General features: G+C 38.9%; 1 long non-coding RNA gene across 2 annotated transcripts in view; it reads left to right on the plus strand.

Moving 5' to 3' along the window:
- LOC110259475 overlaps positions 15,361-16,846 on the plus strand; it is a 407,237-nt gene continuing 405,751 nt past the window's right edge. For both annotated transcript variants that reach the window (XR_002341895.1, XR_002341896.1), the window contains exon 1: positions 15,361-16,328. This is a non-coding gene — a long non-coding RNA (uncharacterized LOC110259475). The remainder of the gene's footprint in view (positions 16,329-16,846) is intronic.

A 16,846-nucleotide genomic window follows, 5' to 3' on the forward strand; every position in this document is an offset into this window, starting at 1 on the left:
GGGCTCTGCCTCCGTGCCCCACAGCCTCACTCAGGCACCAGTCACGCTGCCAACATTGGCTCAACAGATGGTGAGTTGATGAGACATGAGCCGTAATTCATGCCCCCAGGTGGTGATTCATTCACATCTGCAGCAGGCAGCAAACCACCTGGCACCGGCACAAAGATGCCAGGATATTCTAGTGTTGTCTTCCAGTTGACATCCAATTGCCTACTTCCTTCTTCCTGTCTCACGTCAGAAGCTGCCAACATCCGTGCCATATGTGGAATCCTATTCCATGCAGGATTTTATTTCAATACAATTCCGTCAGTATGTATTCATTAGTCCATGGGTTGGTAGAAAAGCTGAGGTTGGTGAGTTTTGATTATCCATCGTGCACTGGTGTGCATTCTCGCTCTTCTATGACCACCCAAACCGCAGTCTTTATTTACAGAATCAGTTCTGAAGGAATCAGTAAGTATACGATTCTAAGAACAAGTCTTTATTTAAATTGGACCTACTATAAAAAGAAAGACTTCAGGAGGAAAAGAAAGAAGCTTTTTATTTTTTTTCCCCCTAGAGTAGTTGCTCTTACTGGTAACGTTAACCAATTAGCAAATATTTATGGAGAACTTGCTAAGGGACAATGCTCTCAAGTAAAAACTCTAAGACTGACAATATGCATTTCCTGAAAGCAAACCTCTCGCTACTATCAGGATTCTTCCCGAGGGGCTGTTCTCCATCTCCTTCTCAGTTCTGCCCTAAGTCCTATCTCCTAAATTCCCACAAACATCACATTTTGACATTATATCCAAGTAGGGAGAAGTGTGTGTAGATGCCAAGCAGAAGCTGAGATTGGAGCTGAATTTCAGATGAGGAACTATGACTCTGCCTTGGTTCTTGCATCTTGATTCTGACATTGTGTTCAACTTGACATCAGTCAAAAATAACTTGGGCCGAAAGTTCATCTAAAAATGAACATTCTTACCACGCCTTTAGGGTTACTAACTTTCTGTATCTAATCTACGAAATATTCTGTCACCACAATCAGCTGCAAGTTAATTTTTTCCACCCGTATCCACCAAAGTGGCTCCAATACTTATCTGTACAAGGAACACATTTCATAGGTGATAAATACAATTTTAATTGAAAGCATAATAATAATAAGAAAATGGGGGAGCAGTGGGGGCTGTGCATTGTGTGTCCTTGCATTATTCCTTGTCACTTGCCTCCTAGTTTTCATGCCTTTCCAATATGCCGATGACTCGCTTTTTGTTTTAATTGTTTCCTTCCTTTTGACTACCAGTGGATTCTTAGGAGTCTTCTGTACCTAAGAACTATTTGCCACAAGCTATCTAATGTTTAGACTACAAGTTTTTAGTACTGGTTTTGAGACGTTACTGTTGTATAAATCATGAGCTTGAAGGCTGAAGTGAACCCGATTTTCAACTCTTTTCATTAGCAACTCCACTCTATTTAAAGGATGCTGGAGTTATTTCTCCTTCTTGTTAGCCAACTGGAATCCCAAGGGCATGGATCTTATGCTGCCTCTTGAGTGCTTATGCTAGAAACTGAAAGCAGAGAAGTTTGAAACTCTTGGATCCCCTCCAAGTGCTTCCAACTTCGCAATTAATCTGTTCAACATTAAATTCAGGCACATACTTTAAGGGAAAAAGCATTGCATCAAAATATTTACTGAATTCATTATTTAGTCATTTAAAAGAAAGAAGATTTCATGAATAAAAATGTATATCCTTAGAAATCATTTTGTCTTTGCATATATTGTATACTATTTTTTTCTGGGAGTTCCCATCATGGCTCAGAGGAAACAAATCTGGCTAGTTTCCATGAAGATGCAGGTTCGATCCCTGGCCTCGCTCAGTGGGTTAAGGATCCAGCATTGCTGTGAGCTGTGCTGTAAGTCTCAGACGAGGCTCAGATCCCACGTTGCTGTGGCTGTGGTGTAGGCCGGCAGCTGTAGCTCCAATTTGACCCCTAGCCTGGGAATCTCCATGTGCCACAGGTGTGGCCCTAAAAAGACAAAAAAATAAAAAATATATTTTATTTCTGGTAAGACATTATTATATGGAGGTAATAACATCAAATAATGGTATGATTTATACAGTTATTACTATGTTTTCCCCCAAATCAATAATGTTTACATTTTCACAGTCTACCTAAACCCAGCAGAATTCTTTTTAAAAGGCTCCAAGCTCAGAAAGGGCTCAGAAGGCAAAGAACCATTATTGCTGTCAATCATTTGACTTTTCTTTTATACTTGCCCCTGAGGCAAAATGCAGTTGATTTAGGGAAAGTTTTCTCCATCTCCAAATGTTTCTCCCATTTTTTCACTTCTTGTAGGAAGCTGTTTTATTAAGGAAGGGGAAATGGCAACATGATTTGTTTATGTTATTTGACTCCACATTTTATTAGCAAAACAGCTCTTGTTCACTAAGCGCTTGCTTCCTCTGAACGGTTATAAGGGAAACCATCAACTCTGAGCGTCACCAACTCTAAAGCAGGTACCACTGTCAGGATTCTATAGGTGAGCAAAATGAATTTCCCTCTCTCTTTCCTCCCATTGTTCCTTCACATAACAAACATATGCTAATGCCTTATCTGAGACAAAAGATATGCCAAGGTAACATCTCTTTCTCTTCAATGTTTTTTTTTTTTTTCTTTTTTTGTCTTTTTGTCTTTTTTAGGGCTGCATCCACAGCATATGGAGGTTTACCAGGTAGGGGTTGAATCAGAGCTATAGCTGCCAGCCTACACCACAGCCACAGCAAGGCCGGATCCAAGCCACGTCTGTGACCTACACCACTGCTCACGGCAACGCCAGATCCCTAACCCACTGAGCAAGATCAGGGATGGAACCCGCGTCCTCTTGGATACTAGTTGGGTTTATTAACCCCTGAGCCGCAATGGTAACCCCAAACCACTGCCTCGATAGGAACAATCTCTACCAAATGACTGGGTTCTCCATAATACTAAAATTTATGTTTTCAAAACATCTTAAAGAATTAGTTTAGGGAAAAGAGAGTCACAGATAGTGGGACAAGTATCTTGAAAAAAGACTTTAAAACTCCACAGAATGCAGTTTTGGAATGAACCCATATAATTTTATATATGCTTTTAAAATGCCTAATTCACTGAACTTCGTCAATAAATGTATCAAACATATTAGTTTATGCTTCTAAGATGTATGCTTCATTGTTTCCACTCTAATAGCTCACAGATACTCTTAATCGTATAATTATTATTTCACGAAATAATTTTTGACTGTGAATCATTTGGGAAACTGTCAGTCATTTATGAAACAATAGATATTCTGGGACAATCCATGACAGTTCATTTTTGGTGAAAAAATTCCTGTTGTGAGTCAGTCGCAGGTATAATTTCTCTGGGCATTCTCAGAAAAGGAATTTTGAGTTTTAAATTTCTTTATGAAAAGTTAGCTGCAACGGAAATTGAAAGCCTTTTAGAGAAAAGTGCATGAAATGACCCTCTCTTGTGCATTTGTGTATATTTCTGTATTTGCTTTGTTCTTTTCCTCTTTGATACTGGTACCTCTTTCTTTAGAGGGAACTCGTTCCTGTGTGAGAACCTCTAACCTGCAGTTCATTATTCCTCCTGTTCTCGTTGGCAGACTGTTACGTGGGCAGAACAGCTGAATTCATTTTTCATTCTAGTTGATTTCTTCAGCATCTTCAGAAGCTGTAATAGTATATTACATATTTAAAAATTCTTTCAATGGATATTTAATAACATGTTTTATTAATCATTAGGGTTCTTTTTGAAAAAGTCTATTTTATCTTAAAAATAGATCAAAGATGCATAGTGCCAACCTCTTTTTGCAGTCCGTTGAAGCCAAGTGTTGTTTTTCAGAAAGTAATTTAAAAAACTGTAAATTGCTTTAGAAATTACCAAATTCATCATTTTTGGTGTGTTTTTAATAGAAGTATAGTTGATTTCCAATGTTGTATGAGTTTCTGGCATACAGCAAAATGATTCAGCTGTATGTATATATACACATTGTTCTTTTTCAGATTCTTTCGTAGGTTGTTACGAGATAATTGAATATAGTTCTCTGTGCCATACGATATCTCTAGTTGTTGTTTATCTATTATATATAAAGTAGTATGTATCTGTTAATCTCAGGTTCCTAATTAACCCCCTCCCCAGCCTTTTCCACTTTGTTTTCTGTCTTTTTTTTTTTTTTTTTTTTTTTTTTGGTCTTTTTGCCTTTTCGAGGACCGCTCCTACGGTATATGGAGGTTCCCAGGCTAGGGGTCTAATCGGAGCTATAGCCACCAGCCTATACCACAGCCACAGCAACACAGGATCCGAGCCACGTCTGCGACCTACGCCGCAGCTCACGGCAACGCCAGATCCTTAAGCCACAGAGCAAGGCCAGGGATCGAACCCGCAACCTCATGGTTCCTAGTCAGATTCGTTAACCACTGCACCACGACGGGAACTCTGAGTCTATTTTTGTTTTATAAATAAGTTCATATATATCCTTTTTTTTAGATTTGACATGTCATATCAAATAATATTTGACATATTTTAATCCAACAATTTAAACTTTGCTGTTGCATGTGTACTTTTGCAACTAAGCTAGAAAAGTAGTAAATGAAGATAGCATCTTTTAGGTAATTAATTTAAAAAGCGACTAGCCACAGCTAATGAATAATAGCTAATCGATATGTCATATCCAACACACAAGTATGTATAAATGAAAGAGGCTGAATTATGCAAAAAGAAAATTGTTTGATGTATGTCTTTCACCTTGACATTTGCCAGCTCCGGACCAGCTCTGTCTTCTTCACCATGAGCTTTAGAGTTACCAAACAGCCCAGAAAATTCCAGTCTGCTTCCCCAAAGTGATGAAGGTACTGAAAGAAATTCCTCTTCTTCTTACTCCTTTCCAGCCTCCACGCAGATCATTTTTCTTCTATCATGACAACATGTCTTCATGATGGACATATTAAATATGGTTAGATTACAGGTTATTTTATATTAGCTTCATCATCGCATTGAATCTATGAGATTTGAGACTGGTCTCTAGTCACATACAAACGGTTTTAGGACCAACTATTTCTACAATTTGCCTCCATTAAAGTTTACTGATCACTACGTAATACAAGGCACTGTGCCAAGATTGTGAAGTTGGCAAAACCTGCGCCCCATCCCCAAAAATCTCATCCATTTCATGTAAGTGAGAGAAGTAATTTTCCATTTCACTGGTGACCATCTCTGCTCTTGCACTCAAATTCTGGTAATGCACAGAGTTTGGGGTCTAGCTAAAATTATTTATGCAATTCTATTTTAAAAACTAAATGCTAAATTTTAATTTTTAGTGACATTTCCAACGAATAGCAGCCTTTATTAAAACAACTTATTTTTCAAGAATTACAGAAGAAGAGGAATGATAGAAATGACTCGGTGGACTTGGGAAGTTCCAAACCCTAACCAACATAGCTTTCACCACAAATATGGGAAATTTTACTCAATAGGTCCCTGTCCTGCTAAGTTTTTATAGCTGTATTTGCTTTGTCCTGACAGAAGACATCATGAGGTTTCTGGCTTAAAGAACAGACAGACTCTTTACTTACAGAACATCTTGCATTGGTTTCCAGTATCTCAGCCTCCTACCAGGTGAGGCCATACATGCCAGATATACCTGGTGGATGGAGAGTGGGGGTCAGTATCACAGGAGAGGAACTCCAAAATTAATGAATCTCGAGCTTTCATAGGATACCTGGTATAGTTGCCCATCTTCCCCTCAGAAGGGGGAGAGAAGTTCTCTCTGAAGAGAGGATGGGCGAGGACTCTAGAACCATCATCCTTGTAAGCTAAATAAATGGTGCCACTGAAGATAAATCTGTAAGCCTCTCTCTGAGGTACCTAAATTGAACTTCTAGCCTGTGCTTGCCATTCATACAGCATATGGAACTTACCAGGGCCAGCCACCAACACGGATCTGAGCTGCATCTGCAACCTGCGCTGCACCTTGCAGCAACACTGGATTAACCCACTGAGCAAGGCGAGGGACAGAGCCTGCATCCTCCCAGAGGAGCCTTAACATCAGGTCCTTAACCCACTGAGCTACGAGGGTACCTCGCATGAATAAACTTTTAATTTATTTATTTATTTTGCTTTTTATAGCCGCACCCACAGCGTATGGAAGTTTCCAGGCTAGGGGTTGAAATGGAGCTGTAGCTGCTGGCCTGCTACACACACAGCAATGCCAGATCCGAGCTGTGTCTGCGACCTACACCACAGCTCACGGCAACACCAGATCCAGATCCTTAACCCAGTGAGCAAGGCCAGGGATCGAACCTGTGTCCTCATGAATATTAATCAGGATTGTTAATGCTGAGCCACAAAGGGAACTCCTTTTCCTTTTTTTTTTTTTAAATACTATATATAGTTGATTTACAATGTTCTGTCAATTTCTGCTGTACAGCAAAGTGACTCAATCATACATATATATGTACATTCTTTTTCTCACATTATCCTCCATCATGTTCCATCACAAGTGTTTAGACAAAGTTCCCTGTGCTATATAGCAGGATCTCATTGCTTATCTACTCCAAATACAATAGTTTGCATCTACTAAGCCCAAACTCCCAGTCCATCCCAGTCCCTCTACCGCTCCCCTTGGCAACCCCAAGTCTGTTCTCCACATCCATGAGTTTGTTTCTTTTCTGTAGATAGGTTCATCTATGCCATATGTTAGATTACAGGTATAAGTGATGTCATATGATATCTATCTTTCCCTTTCTGACTTACTCACTTAGTATGAGAGTCTCTAGTTCTATCCATGTTGCTGCAAATGGCATTGCTTTTCCTTTTTTGTGGATGAGTATATGTACCATTGTGTATATGTACCACATCTTCTTAATCCATTCATCTGTGGATGAACATTTAGGTTTTTTCCATGTTTTGGCTATTGTGAATAGTGCTGCGATGAACATATGGGTGCGTGTATCTTTTTCAATGAAAGTTTTGTCGGGATATATACTTAGGAGTGGGATTGCTGGATCATACGGTAGTTCTATATGTAGTTTTCTGAAGTACTTCAGTACTGTTTTCCACAGTGTTTGTATAAGTTTACATTCTCACCAATAGTGTAGGAGGGTTCCTTTCTCTCCACCCCCTCTCCAGAATTTGTAAATTGTAGATTTACTCATGATGGCCATTCTGACTGGTGTGAAGTGATACCTCATTGTCGTTTCGATTTGCACTTCTCTAATAATTAGTGATGCTGAGCATTTTTTCATGTGCCTATTGGACATCTGTGTGTCTTCTTTGGAGAAATGTCTATTCAGGTCTTTTGCCCATTTTTCAATTGGGTCATTGAGTTTTTTTGCTGTTTAGTTGCATAAGTTGTTTATGTATTTTGGAGATTAAGCTCTTATTGGTTGCATCATTTGAAACTACTTTATCCAGTTCAGTAGTTTGTCTTTTTTTTTTTTTTTATGGTTTCCTTTGCTGTGCAACAGCTTGTCAGTTTGATTAGGTCCCATCATTTTATTTTTGTTTTTATTTCTCTTGATTTGGGAGACTGACCTAAGAAAACATTTGTATGTTTAATGTCAGAGAATGTTTTGCCTCTGTTCTCTTCTAGGAGTTTGATGATGTCTTATGTTTAGGTCTTTAAGCCATTTTGAGTTTATTTTTGTGCATGGTGTGAGGGTGTGTTCTAGTTTCATTGATTCATACGCAGCTGTCCAGTTTTTCCCAGCACCACTTGCTGAAGGGACTGTCTTTTCCCATTTTATATTCATGCATCCTTTGTCAAAGATTAATTGACCATAGGTGTCTGGATTTATTTCTGGTTCTCTATTTTGTTCCATTGATCTGTATGTCTGTTTTTGTACCAGTACCATACTGTCTTGATTACTTTAGCTTTGTAATATTGCCTGAAGTCTGGGAGAGTTATGCTTCTTGCTTGGTTTTTGTTCCTCAGAATTGCTTTGGCAATTCTGGGTCTTTTATACACTTTTAACCCAGGTTGCTAGCACTGTTGGCCCAGAAATCTCTGACCATGAAGAGATACGAAAATACTCATGGGACATTGACTCATGAAACTCCACTGTACTCCTTCTAAAGACCAGCTCTTAGTGATTTGACAGTATATGTCTTGCTGTGGTAGTGTTTGGAGCGTGAAACTGGTTTTCTATTAAGGTTAGGAATTAACCATACTTTCTCTTAGTCCTTTCAAAATGCTTTATTTTCTTTTAATCTCTAGTTATCAAGGTGACTGTGTTTCTCTTTTTCTCTTACCTGCCAATAACTCATGAAATTAGGATTTTGAGGGACCACAGTTATACTGATTTAGAAAATGAAAAGAAGCAACATAATGCTTTTTAAAAGGGGATTAAAAATCAAGTCTGACTCTATGCATTTACCTAGAAAAGTCTTAGAAAATTTCTCCTGAAGAAAATGTTGCTCACTTGTAAATATGGGTATTGCTTCTTTCTTGTTTCACTTTACAACCCTCAAACATTCATTGGAATTTTATTGTTTAGGCAGACACTTTTATGTTAAATACCCTTACTTGTAAGAAAAAACAAAAAAACCCAAAACTACTTTATCCTAAATGAAAGTTTAGTATTAAAGGCTTATTTTCTATTAGAATAGAATTTCGGCATTAGAATTTTATTTAATGTATTCCTCAAATGAAAATTTTTCTTCCGACAGAGATTAATGCATCTGCAAATGACGGAAGCATTTGTCATTTTTATGAACTTGACATCTTCTTCGCTCATCAATTCCCAACCAGGTCAAAAAGGCACAAACTGTTCCACAGAAAATTTTAGGTGGTTAGAAAGGCTGACATGGTATTATTGCTTGGGAGAAAATTAAGGAAGGGTGTAAATAATATCATTTTTTTGTTATTACTGTTATTTCCAGAATCAAAAGTTATGTTTTTTGTTGAATGTTCTTGAGTGACCTATTACATACCAATTGGATACGTTTCCTTGCCTTTATCATTTAATCATTGTTTTATTATTTATCCAAATGCTCTGTCAGTCAGTGCTGAAGTAGAAAACAAGGTTAATTGTATAAATGTATCTTAAGAAAACTTCAGTAGATTTCAATGGTTGCTCTATAACCAACAACTCCCAATATTTGGTGGCCTAAAGCAAACATGGTTTTTTTTTTTTCTTAAGATTTTGTGGGTTAGGAATATAGGAAGGATGTGGCTTAATTCCCATGGCATCTGCTGGGATGGCTGGGGCTGAAGAATTCACTTCCTAGGTGGTATCTTCACTCATGTGTCTGGAGCTGTGGTGCTCTTTTTTTTTTTCTTTCTCTCTCTCTGTCTTTGTCCCTGTCCCCCCAGCTCCTCTCTCTCAATGTATGGAACTTCATCCTCCAGAACCTTCATCCTGTGACTTGGGCTTCTCAAAGCAGGTTTGTCCCTAAATAGTGGTGCTTCTTACAAGGCAGCTGAGAGCTCCAAGAACAAGAGTTCTCAGAGACTGAGGCAGGGTATGGAAGGCTTCTTCTAAGCTAGCTTCAGATGTCCACATTCCATTCACCAGGAAGTCAAGAAGGAGGGGGAATGCCACTCTACCTCTCAATGGGAATAATTACCAAGCATCTGTGACCCTTTGAAATCTGTCACATATTCGGTATGCTTAGAAAATTTCTTCATCCCTTTCTCTCCAGAAAACAGGGCGTGACAAGCTAGGGAAAGAAACACCAACTCTCTGCAAAGCTTGAAACTTCAATCTCAATGTTAGACAAATTGGAACAAAGTGAGGTACTTAACCACAAAGGAAAGACCAAAAGTCGAACTTTTTTTTCCCCTCAAGAAGAAGGCAGGTGTCGGAATGGAAAGTAAGTTTAAAAGGCACTTGGCGGAACACTCAAAAGTCACCTGTCTGTCAATCTCACACAGACAAAGAATTTGTAGTGGGTTGCAAATGCCACGATGGGAGGACATGTCAACCAGGAGTTTTGATGAGACAAAAGTGATAAATCGACCCAGGAAATGGAAATCTCAAAAGAGTATGTTTCATTGGTTGCTTTACCTCTCTAGCAATTCTCAAGTGCTCTGAAGAATTTAGCACTTTCACACACACAAATTTGGCATTTGTGTTTACCACTAGTTCGTGAAATAACCTAAAAAATAAAAAAATCTTTTTATATAAAGGAATGATAGATGTAATACATATTTTAAGTTTTCCCATAATCCAACAGGATCATTGGTACTCTAACAGCCATTAAATACATTTTTTTAAATAAGTCTAGCAATTTTCCTCCTTGTCATTGTTTCCTTGTTATTTGTGTCACCCTCTTCTCTTCCCTGTTTTTTGGCTTTTTGTTTTTGTTTTTTGTTTTTGTAATTCTGAGCAGTTCTAATTTATCCGAATTTAAATATTCCTAGTGTCCAACAGTCTTAATTTTCAAGGATGGGATTTTAGAATTATTTTTCCTTTCTCCTTTCCATTGTAGTCCATCATCTCATCCTCCTTCTCAGCATCATCACAGCAATCATCTTTTTTTAAAAAAAACAAGCTCATCACACCTCATCATCATCTTTTTTTCCCTTTAAGTCCTCTTTGATGAGTGGCTCTAAATTGCTGAAAATGACAAACGAAAAGCCATTGCTAAATCTGTATTTCTCCACATTGTTCCCTTAGGCAGATGCTCACTCTCCTGCTCTTCATATTATACATTAATTCACAGAGTGAGTGTTTCTGATCATTTTAGTTAGCTGTGTGTGTTCTCTGACCTTTTCACCCATTTCTTCTATGAATTCTGTACTTTTAAATAGTTATTCATTCAGGAAGTGGGTTTCATGTTACTACTGTATGGCTACCATCGCAGCACTAATTTCTGGTCATATAAAGTATAACTTGATTAATGAAGGGTTGGTGCCCTTAAGAAATATGGAGACTAGTACAAGAAAAAGAATGTATATGTGTGTATGTCTGGGTCACATTACCGTACAGCAGAAATCGGCACAATATTGTAATTCAACTATAATAAGAAAAAAAAAGATTAAAATTAAAAAAGGAATGTAGTCTAGCAAAAGAGGAAGAAGAGCAAAGAACCATTGCAGAACACATGAAATGCCATGGTGCAAGCATGCGTTAGCAGTTCAGGGGAGTCAGTGCACATTTTTCTTGTGGACCAAAGAGAGCAGGCAGTGATCATCTTCTCCAAAAAAGAGGCCAAATAAAGACCTTTACTATCATATTAAGGACTCTGGAATTTATTCTCTAAACAGCAACTAGATGGAGAATGACAAAGGCAAATAGGCATTTAGAATTTTTTTTTCATAATCAAATGTTAAAGTCCAAGACTTTTTTTTTCCTTTTTTTCTTTTTTTTTTTGTCTTTTTGCTATTTCTTGGGCTGCTCCCCGCAGCATATGGAGGTTCCCAGGCTAGGGGTCGAATCAGAGCTGTAGCCACCAGCCTACGCCAGAGCCACAGCAACGCAGGATCCAAGCCGCGTCTGCAACCTACACGACAGCTCACAGCAATGCCGGATCCTTAACCCACTGAGCAAGGCCAGGGATTGAACCCGCAACCTCATGGTTCCTAGTCGGATTCGTTAACCACTGCGCCACGATGGTAACTCCAAAGTCCAAGACCTTTATCTTCCATTTTGTGAAAGCTTTCAACATATCTTTTATAAAATTGCCTATCTGTCCACACATGCATGTATATGCGTCTGGTGCTTTTCCTTGTCCGCATCATTCCAGATAAGACATCTGAATGGGTTTGCCTCCATAAATACCTTTACTTATATTTTAGAATAAATCCTCAAAAATATTTTACTATGAAATAATTGTTATTTATGGCCTTCCTTACATATGGGCTATTCCTTCCATAGACATATGGGCTATTTTGAACAAATATTTATATCTGAAAAAGATACATATTTGAGTAATACTATGAATAATTATGGTAATAAGCATTTGTTGGTATCTACTAATTTTCTAGGCCCTCTACTAGTTATAGATATTTTCTCATCTTGTTCTACAATAATACTTTAAGGTAGGTATTATTATTATTATCTCTATTTCATACATGAGAACACAGAAGCACAAAGATGAAGTTACTCGACCCAGGTCCCACAGCCAGGAGGTGGAGCATCAATGATTCCAACATAGGCACCAGGATTCTAGAGTGTATAGACCATTTCAAATAGGAGACACCAAAATTATGGTACCCAGAGCCACATAATAGATATTATCCTATATTCTGATCATTTCTAAGTACATCATGTTTACTCTTTTCTTCTTTTTTATTTAGCTGCATTATCCTGAGAATTTCTAAATATCTCATTTTGCTGCAACAGCCTATGCTAAATGTGTCTTTCTTTGATTTATTGTAATATAATTTGAATTCAGTAAAATGTGCATATCAATGTACTGCCTGATGAAATTCTATAAATAACACCTATTAATATGCACCCATACCAACTCCATCCAGATCAAGACATATCTCTTGAGGGATTCTAGGAAATAACCACCTATGTACCTAGAGATGGCCACCATCCTAAACTCTATCACCATAAATTAGTTTCATTTTCTTCCTAAATTTCATATAAACAGACTTATACAGTGGGTATATTTTTGAGTCCTATTTTTCTCACTCAACATGTTTGTTGTTGTTGTCATTTACCCATGTAGTACATGTAGCAGCACTTTTTCTCCGCTTTACAGTATCCTCTTGTGTGAAGATACCACATTTTTTAAATCACTTGTACCATGGGGAGCTATTTGGATCATTTTCAGTTTGAAGATATCATGGATACATCTCATGCATTCTTTTTTTGTGTATATATGTGCTTGTTCCTTTCCAAGGAGCAGAACTTCTAGAACATAGAAGAGGGTGTGTCTAATTTTATTAACGTGTACAAAAAATTGTTCAGAGTAATTTACTATTTTATTTATACTCCTACCAGCAACATAGGAGAATTATAATGTCTCCAGTACATATAAGTCTTTCTAATTTTAATTTCTGATGTTTCATTTTGGTTTTAATTTCCATCTCACTGAGCTAAACTGGATCATGATATAAAGAGCAGATTGTGTATTGCAAGAGGAAACCCAATCCTTTAGAATTTTGATTTTTGTTATTGAATTAAAAATTTTTCTCTTAGTTCTATTTTAGGGTTTCTCTTTTCCATTGAATGGTCTCCTCTCTTCACAAATTATATCCACCTTTTCCTTTCAATTATTCAACATATTGTTAATTTTTGTATTAAAGTCCTTGCCTGCTAATTTTGATAACTTGCCTTTTTACACATCTGCTTCTAATGACTCTTCCTCTTGGTTCTGAATCACATTTTCCTCCTCCAACGTGCTTGTAATGTATTTTATTATATTCTGAGAATTGTGTATAAATAGTTATTCGACTAAATACATATGTTTTGTTTATTTCTCAGAGAATGCAAGCCATTTTCTGTGCCTTTCAGCTTTGTTGAGGATTGATCATTCAGATTCCTCCCAGGGCTGGAGCTGGGTTGAATATATAAATAGACTGAGTTCACCTGTGATTAACTCAAGCCCCAATCCCCTCAGGTGCCATCTCTTTGAAATAGTCACTATTTGTGGAGGGACAGGATTGGCAAAAATTTCAGATATTGTTAGTTCACCTTTAGATTCAACTCTGATGTACTGCAGAATCCAATAACCTTGATAATGCACTGTCATTTCTTTCTGCTCATCAGCCCTAATGTTGTTTTATGAGCAAAACTAAAGAATGATAGAGGGGAATTAATGACCAATTCCTTGTCCTTATATTTGACTCTCTTCCAGTTGCAGTCCATCCTCTCAGCCTACGCTGTTGTCAAAAGCCCAGGTGATTTCCCTCTCTGCATACAAATTTCTCCGAAGTCATTTGCATTCCCACCTGTATCTGTATCAGGCAACTTTCTCCAAGTGTGAATGATGCTATGGCTCTGCCTACCTATTAAACTCTTTCTTTACTCTGGAATTTAGTCCAATGCTACTTCCTTTCCAGTTCCAACAACCCACAATATTTAGAAGTACAGAAGTATACTTTACTTCTGTAGATGTCAGTTATAAAGATCAGGCACTACTATTTCTGCTAATGATAGATAGCTTAAGCATGCTCATTTGAGTTAACTCGGTTGTGTCCACTTTAGAATTCAGTTACAGGGGTAAATAGCCAAGCCAGTTCTGATCCCCACCCTCCTCTTTCACATTCTCATCTCCTTGGTTATGGACCCAGTCTCTAATGTGCCAGTTATCATGCTGGCACTGGGAGATAGTTATATCTTCATACTACTCTGGTCTTTGTTTTGGCTTAAGGAGAAGCATCTCACCTGATCCCTGTCATGCTAAGCTACCAGGTAATTCTAATGATTTACAGATATTAGATCCTTGTAATTTGTATCTACTTTGCCCTCTTCACTCTCTCTGAGTCATATCTCTTTTCCTCTCAGGGGTCTAAGCTAATGCTTTCTTTCATTGCTATGGAGTATAAAAGACTCTGAGAACCTGTGCTCTGGACCATCTGCCTAGATCACTCAGTCAGTCATTGCCTAGGTACTGTTTAGATGCACATGCCTCCTAAGGCACAAGAACCTGCTTAGACTACACAAAGTGGAAGTCACTCTCTTCTCAGATTCACCCAAACCTATGTAGAATTTCTTTCAAGCTGACCCTGGGGAACTCAGCCCACTGGAGAGCAGCAGACATAGATTCACATTGGCATCTATGCACTTTTCTAATTCTTTCATATTTCTCCAAAATACCACCCCCTCCTCCTATAACTCAACAAAAATCTCCCCCTTCCACACTGGCAGAAAAGCTGTTCTCACATTATGATCTGGAATTTATTCCTGTTTTATGGTTTATGTTATTAACCCACATTAATACCATAAGCCATAAAACCATAAACCATTTGCTTTGGGTCTTAAAATGAGGAGTCAACCATTTCAAATTCAAGAAACTCTTTTTTTCTCGTTATTGAACTTGAGGTGTTGTTTTTAAAATTATTTTTTCTGTTAAGGGCTTAAGTTTTTTCTTCCTGTATTTGCCTTTCATATTAATCAATGAATAATATAAAGCTCTTCTGTGACCAGAATAGTAGGGGTAGGTTAATGGTGCAAAGAAGCATAAGAACACAATTTCTAGGAGTTCCCGTTGTGGCCCAGTGGTTAACGAATCCGACTAGGAACCATGAGGTTGTGGGTTCGATTCCTGGCCTTGCTCAGTGGGTTAAGGATCCAGCATTGCCATGAGCTGTGGTGTATGTTGCAGACGCGGCTCGGATCCCTAGTGGCTGTGGCTCTGGTGTAGGCTGGCGACTACAGCTCCAATTCGACCCCTAGCCTTGGAACCTCCATATGCTGCGGGAGCACCCCAAGAAATGGCAAAAGACAAAACAAACAAAAAAAGCAAAAAAAACAATTTCTAAAACTTGCATATATTACTTCTATTGGCCAGGTGTCTGTCAGGAAAGAGAAACATACTCACAATGAAAGAATGAAGAACATTTAAAGAAGTAAGCTTTCAGTAGGTATAGGTATGTTTGAGAGAATCCCACCTAAGGTAGTGAAGCAAAAGGAAATTTTCATCATTAAGAGGGAAGTGAATGGTTTTTAAAGAGAGTGGCTATGCTGTTTTATTTAACTATGTAAGAAAGACATGAACATGTTTATAAAACCACAAATAGTTTACCATAGCTAGAAAGCAGTCAATCTGGATCTGTGAACTACTAGCATCACATTAAGACTTTGAAAGATTATGAGAACCTGGTAAATAGTAAGGAATTTATTTCAAGATCCTCAAGTTCTCTAAATTTGATGTGCCTGAGAATGTGCCTTCCATTAAGTCCTCAAGCTGGATGGAGTTTTGAGATATTACAAACTATGCTGGAATGTTGTAAATTCCAATGCATTCTGAAGTGAGGCATTCTCCAGGGCGTTCAACCCACCAAGGCCACTGTAGGAGTGTGTACTGCGCATGCGACTGTCTTGAGTTTCCAGGAAACCAGACACCTGGAGTTCAAGGGTTGTGAGGAGCTGCTAATTAGACCTGGTTCACAGGGGACCCAAAGTGCCTAATTCCAATCCCCGTCCTATTAAATGGTGCCTATTCCCCATAAAGGCAGAGCGGGGGGTAGGAGAGAAGTAAAAAGTCTTGTCAGGGCGGATGGGGAGGGTCTACCCCGGGGTCCTCCACTTAGAGACACCTGGGAAACCTGCTCGCTGGCGTGGTTGGGGCTGCTGGAGGCCCGCGCAGGAGACCAAATGCGCATGCGTGTGCTGTGCCGCTCCCGGGGGCAAAGGGAAACGAGCAGCAGCCCGGAGCCAGGCCAGGCCCGACCCAGTTCAGAGGAGGTAAGTTTACTCTCTGGGACTCGTTGGGGGGAGAGAGGCGTCTGCCCATGTCCACGCTCGCATTGGCACAGAGACTGTCATGAAGTGAGATATGTTTGGAGCACTAACGCCTTGATAGGTGAGACCTCCTGGTCATAGAACGAGAGATACCTAGAGGTTCTGGTTCATGGAGAGGTCCCGACCCCATCAGCAGCACGACTTGATGGGGACTAACTGGCAGCCCCAGTGCTATAGTGTAGTGCAAAGGGGGTCCTCCCCACCCACCCTAGGACACTATCCAAGTGGTTTATCGAGGCTGGCTGAACTGTAGCTTATTGCACATGTGCAGGCTGTTAGGTGGTTAAAGAGCCTGCTCTTAGAGCATCTACACCTGTGGCAGTGCCGCCTCTTCCTCAGCATACGTCTAGTGGCTACATGGCAAGATCCTCAAGACAGTGGACTGAGGAAGGACACAGTTGAGCCTGGTTTGCGGGTACGTGCACAGTTTGATGGTGCTAGCCAGAAAAGAACTTTTACCA

This window comes from Sus scrofa, chromosome 2 (genome assembly GCF_000003025.6).
Source record: "Sus scrofa isolate TJ Tabasco breed Duroc chromosome 2, Sscrofa11.1, whole genome shotgun sequence".
In the NCBI taxonomy this organism is placed as follows: Eukaryota; Metazoa; Chordata; class Mammalia; order Artiodactyla; family Suidae; genus Sus; species Sus scrofa.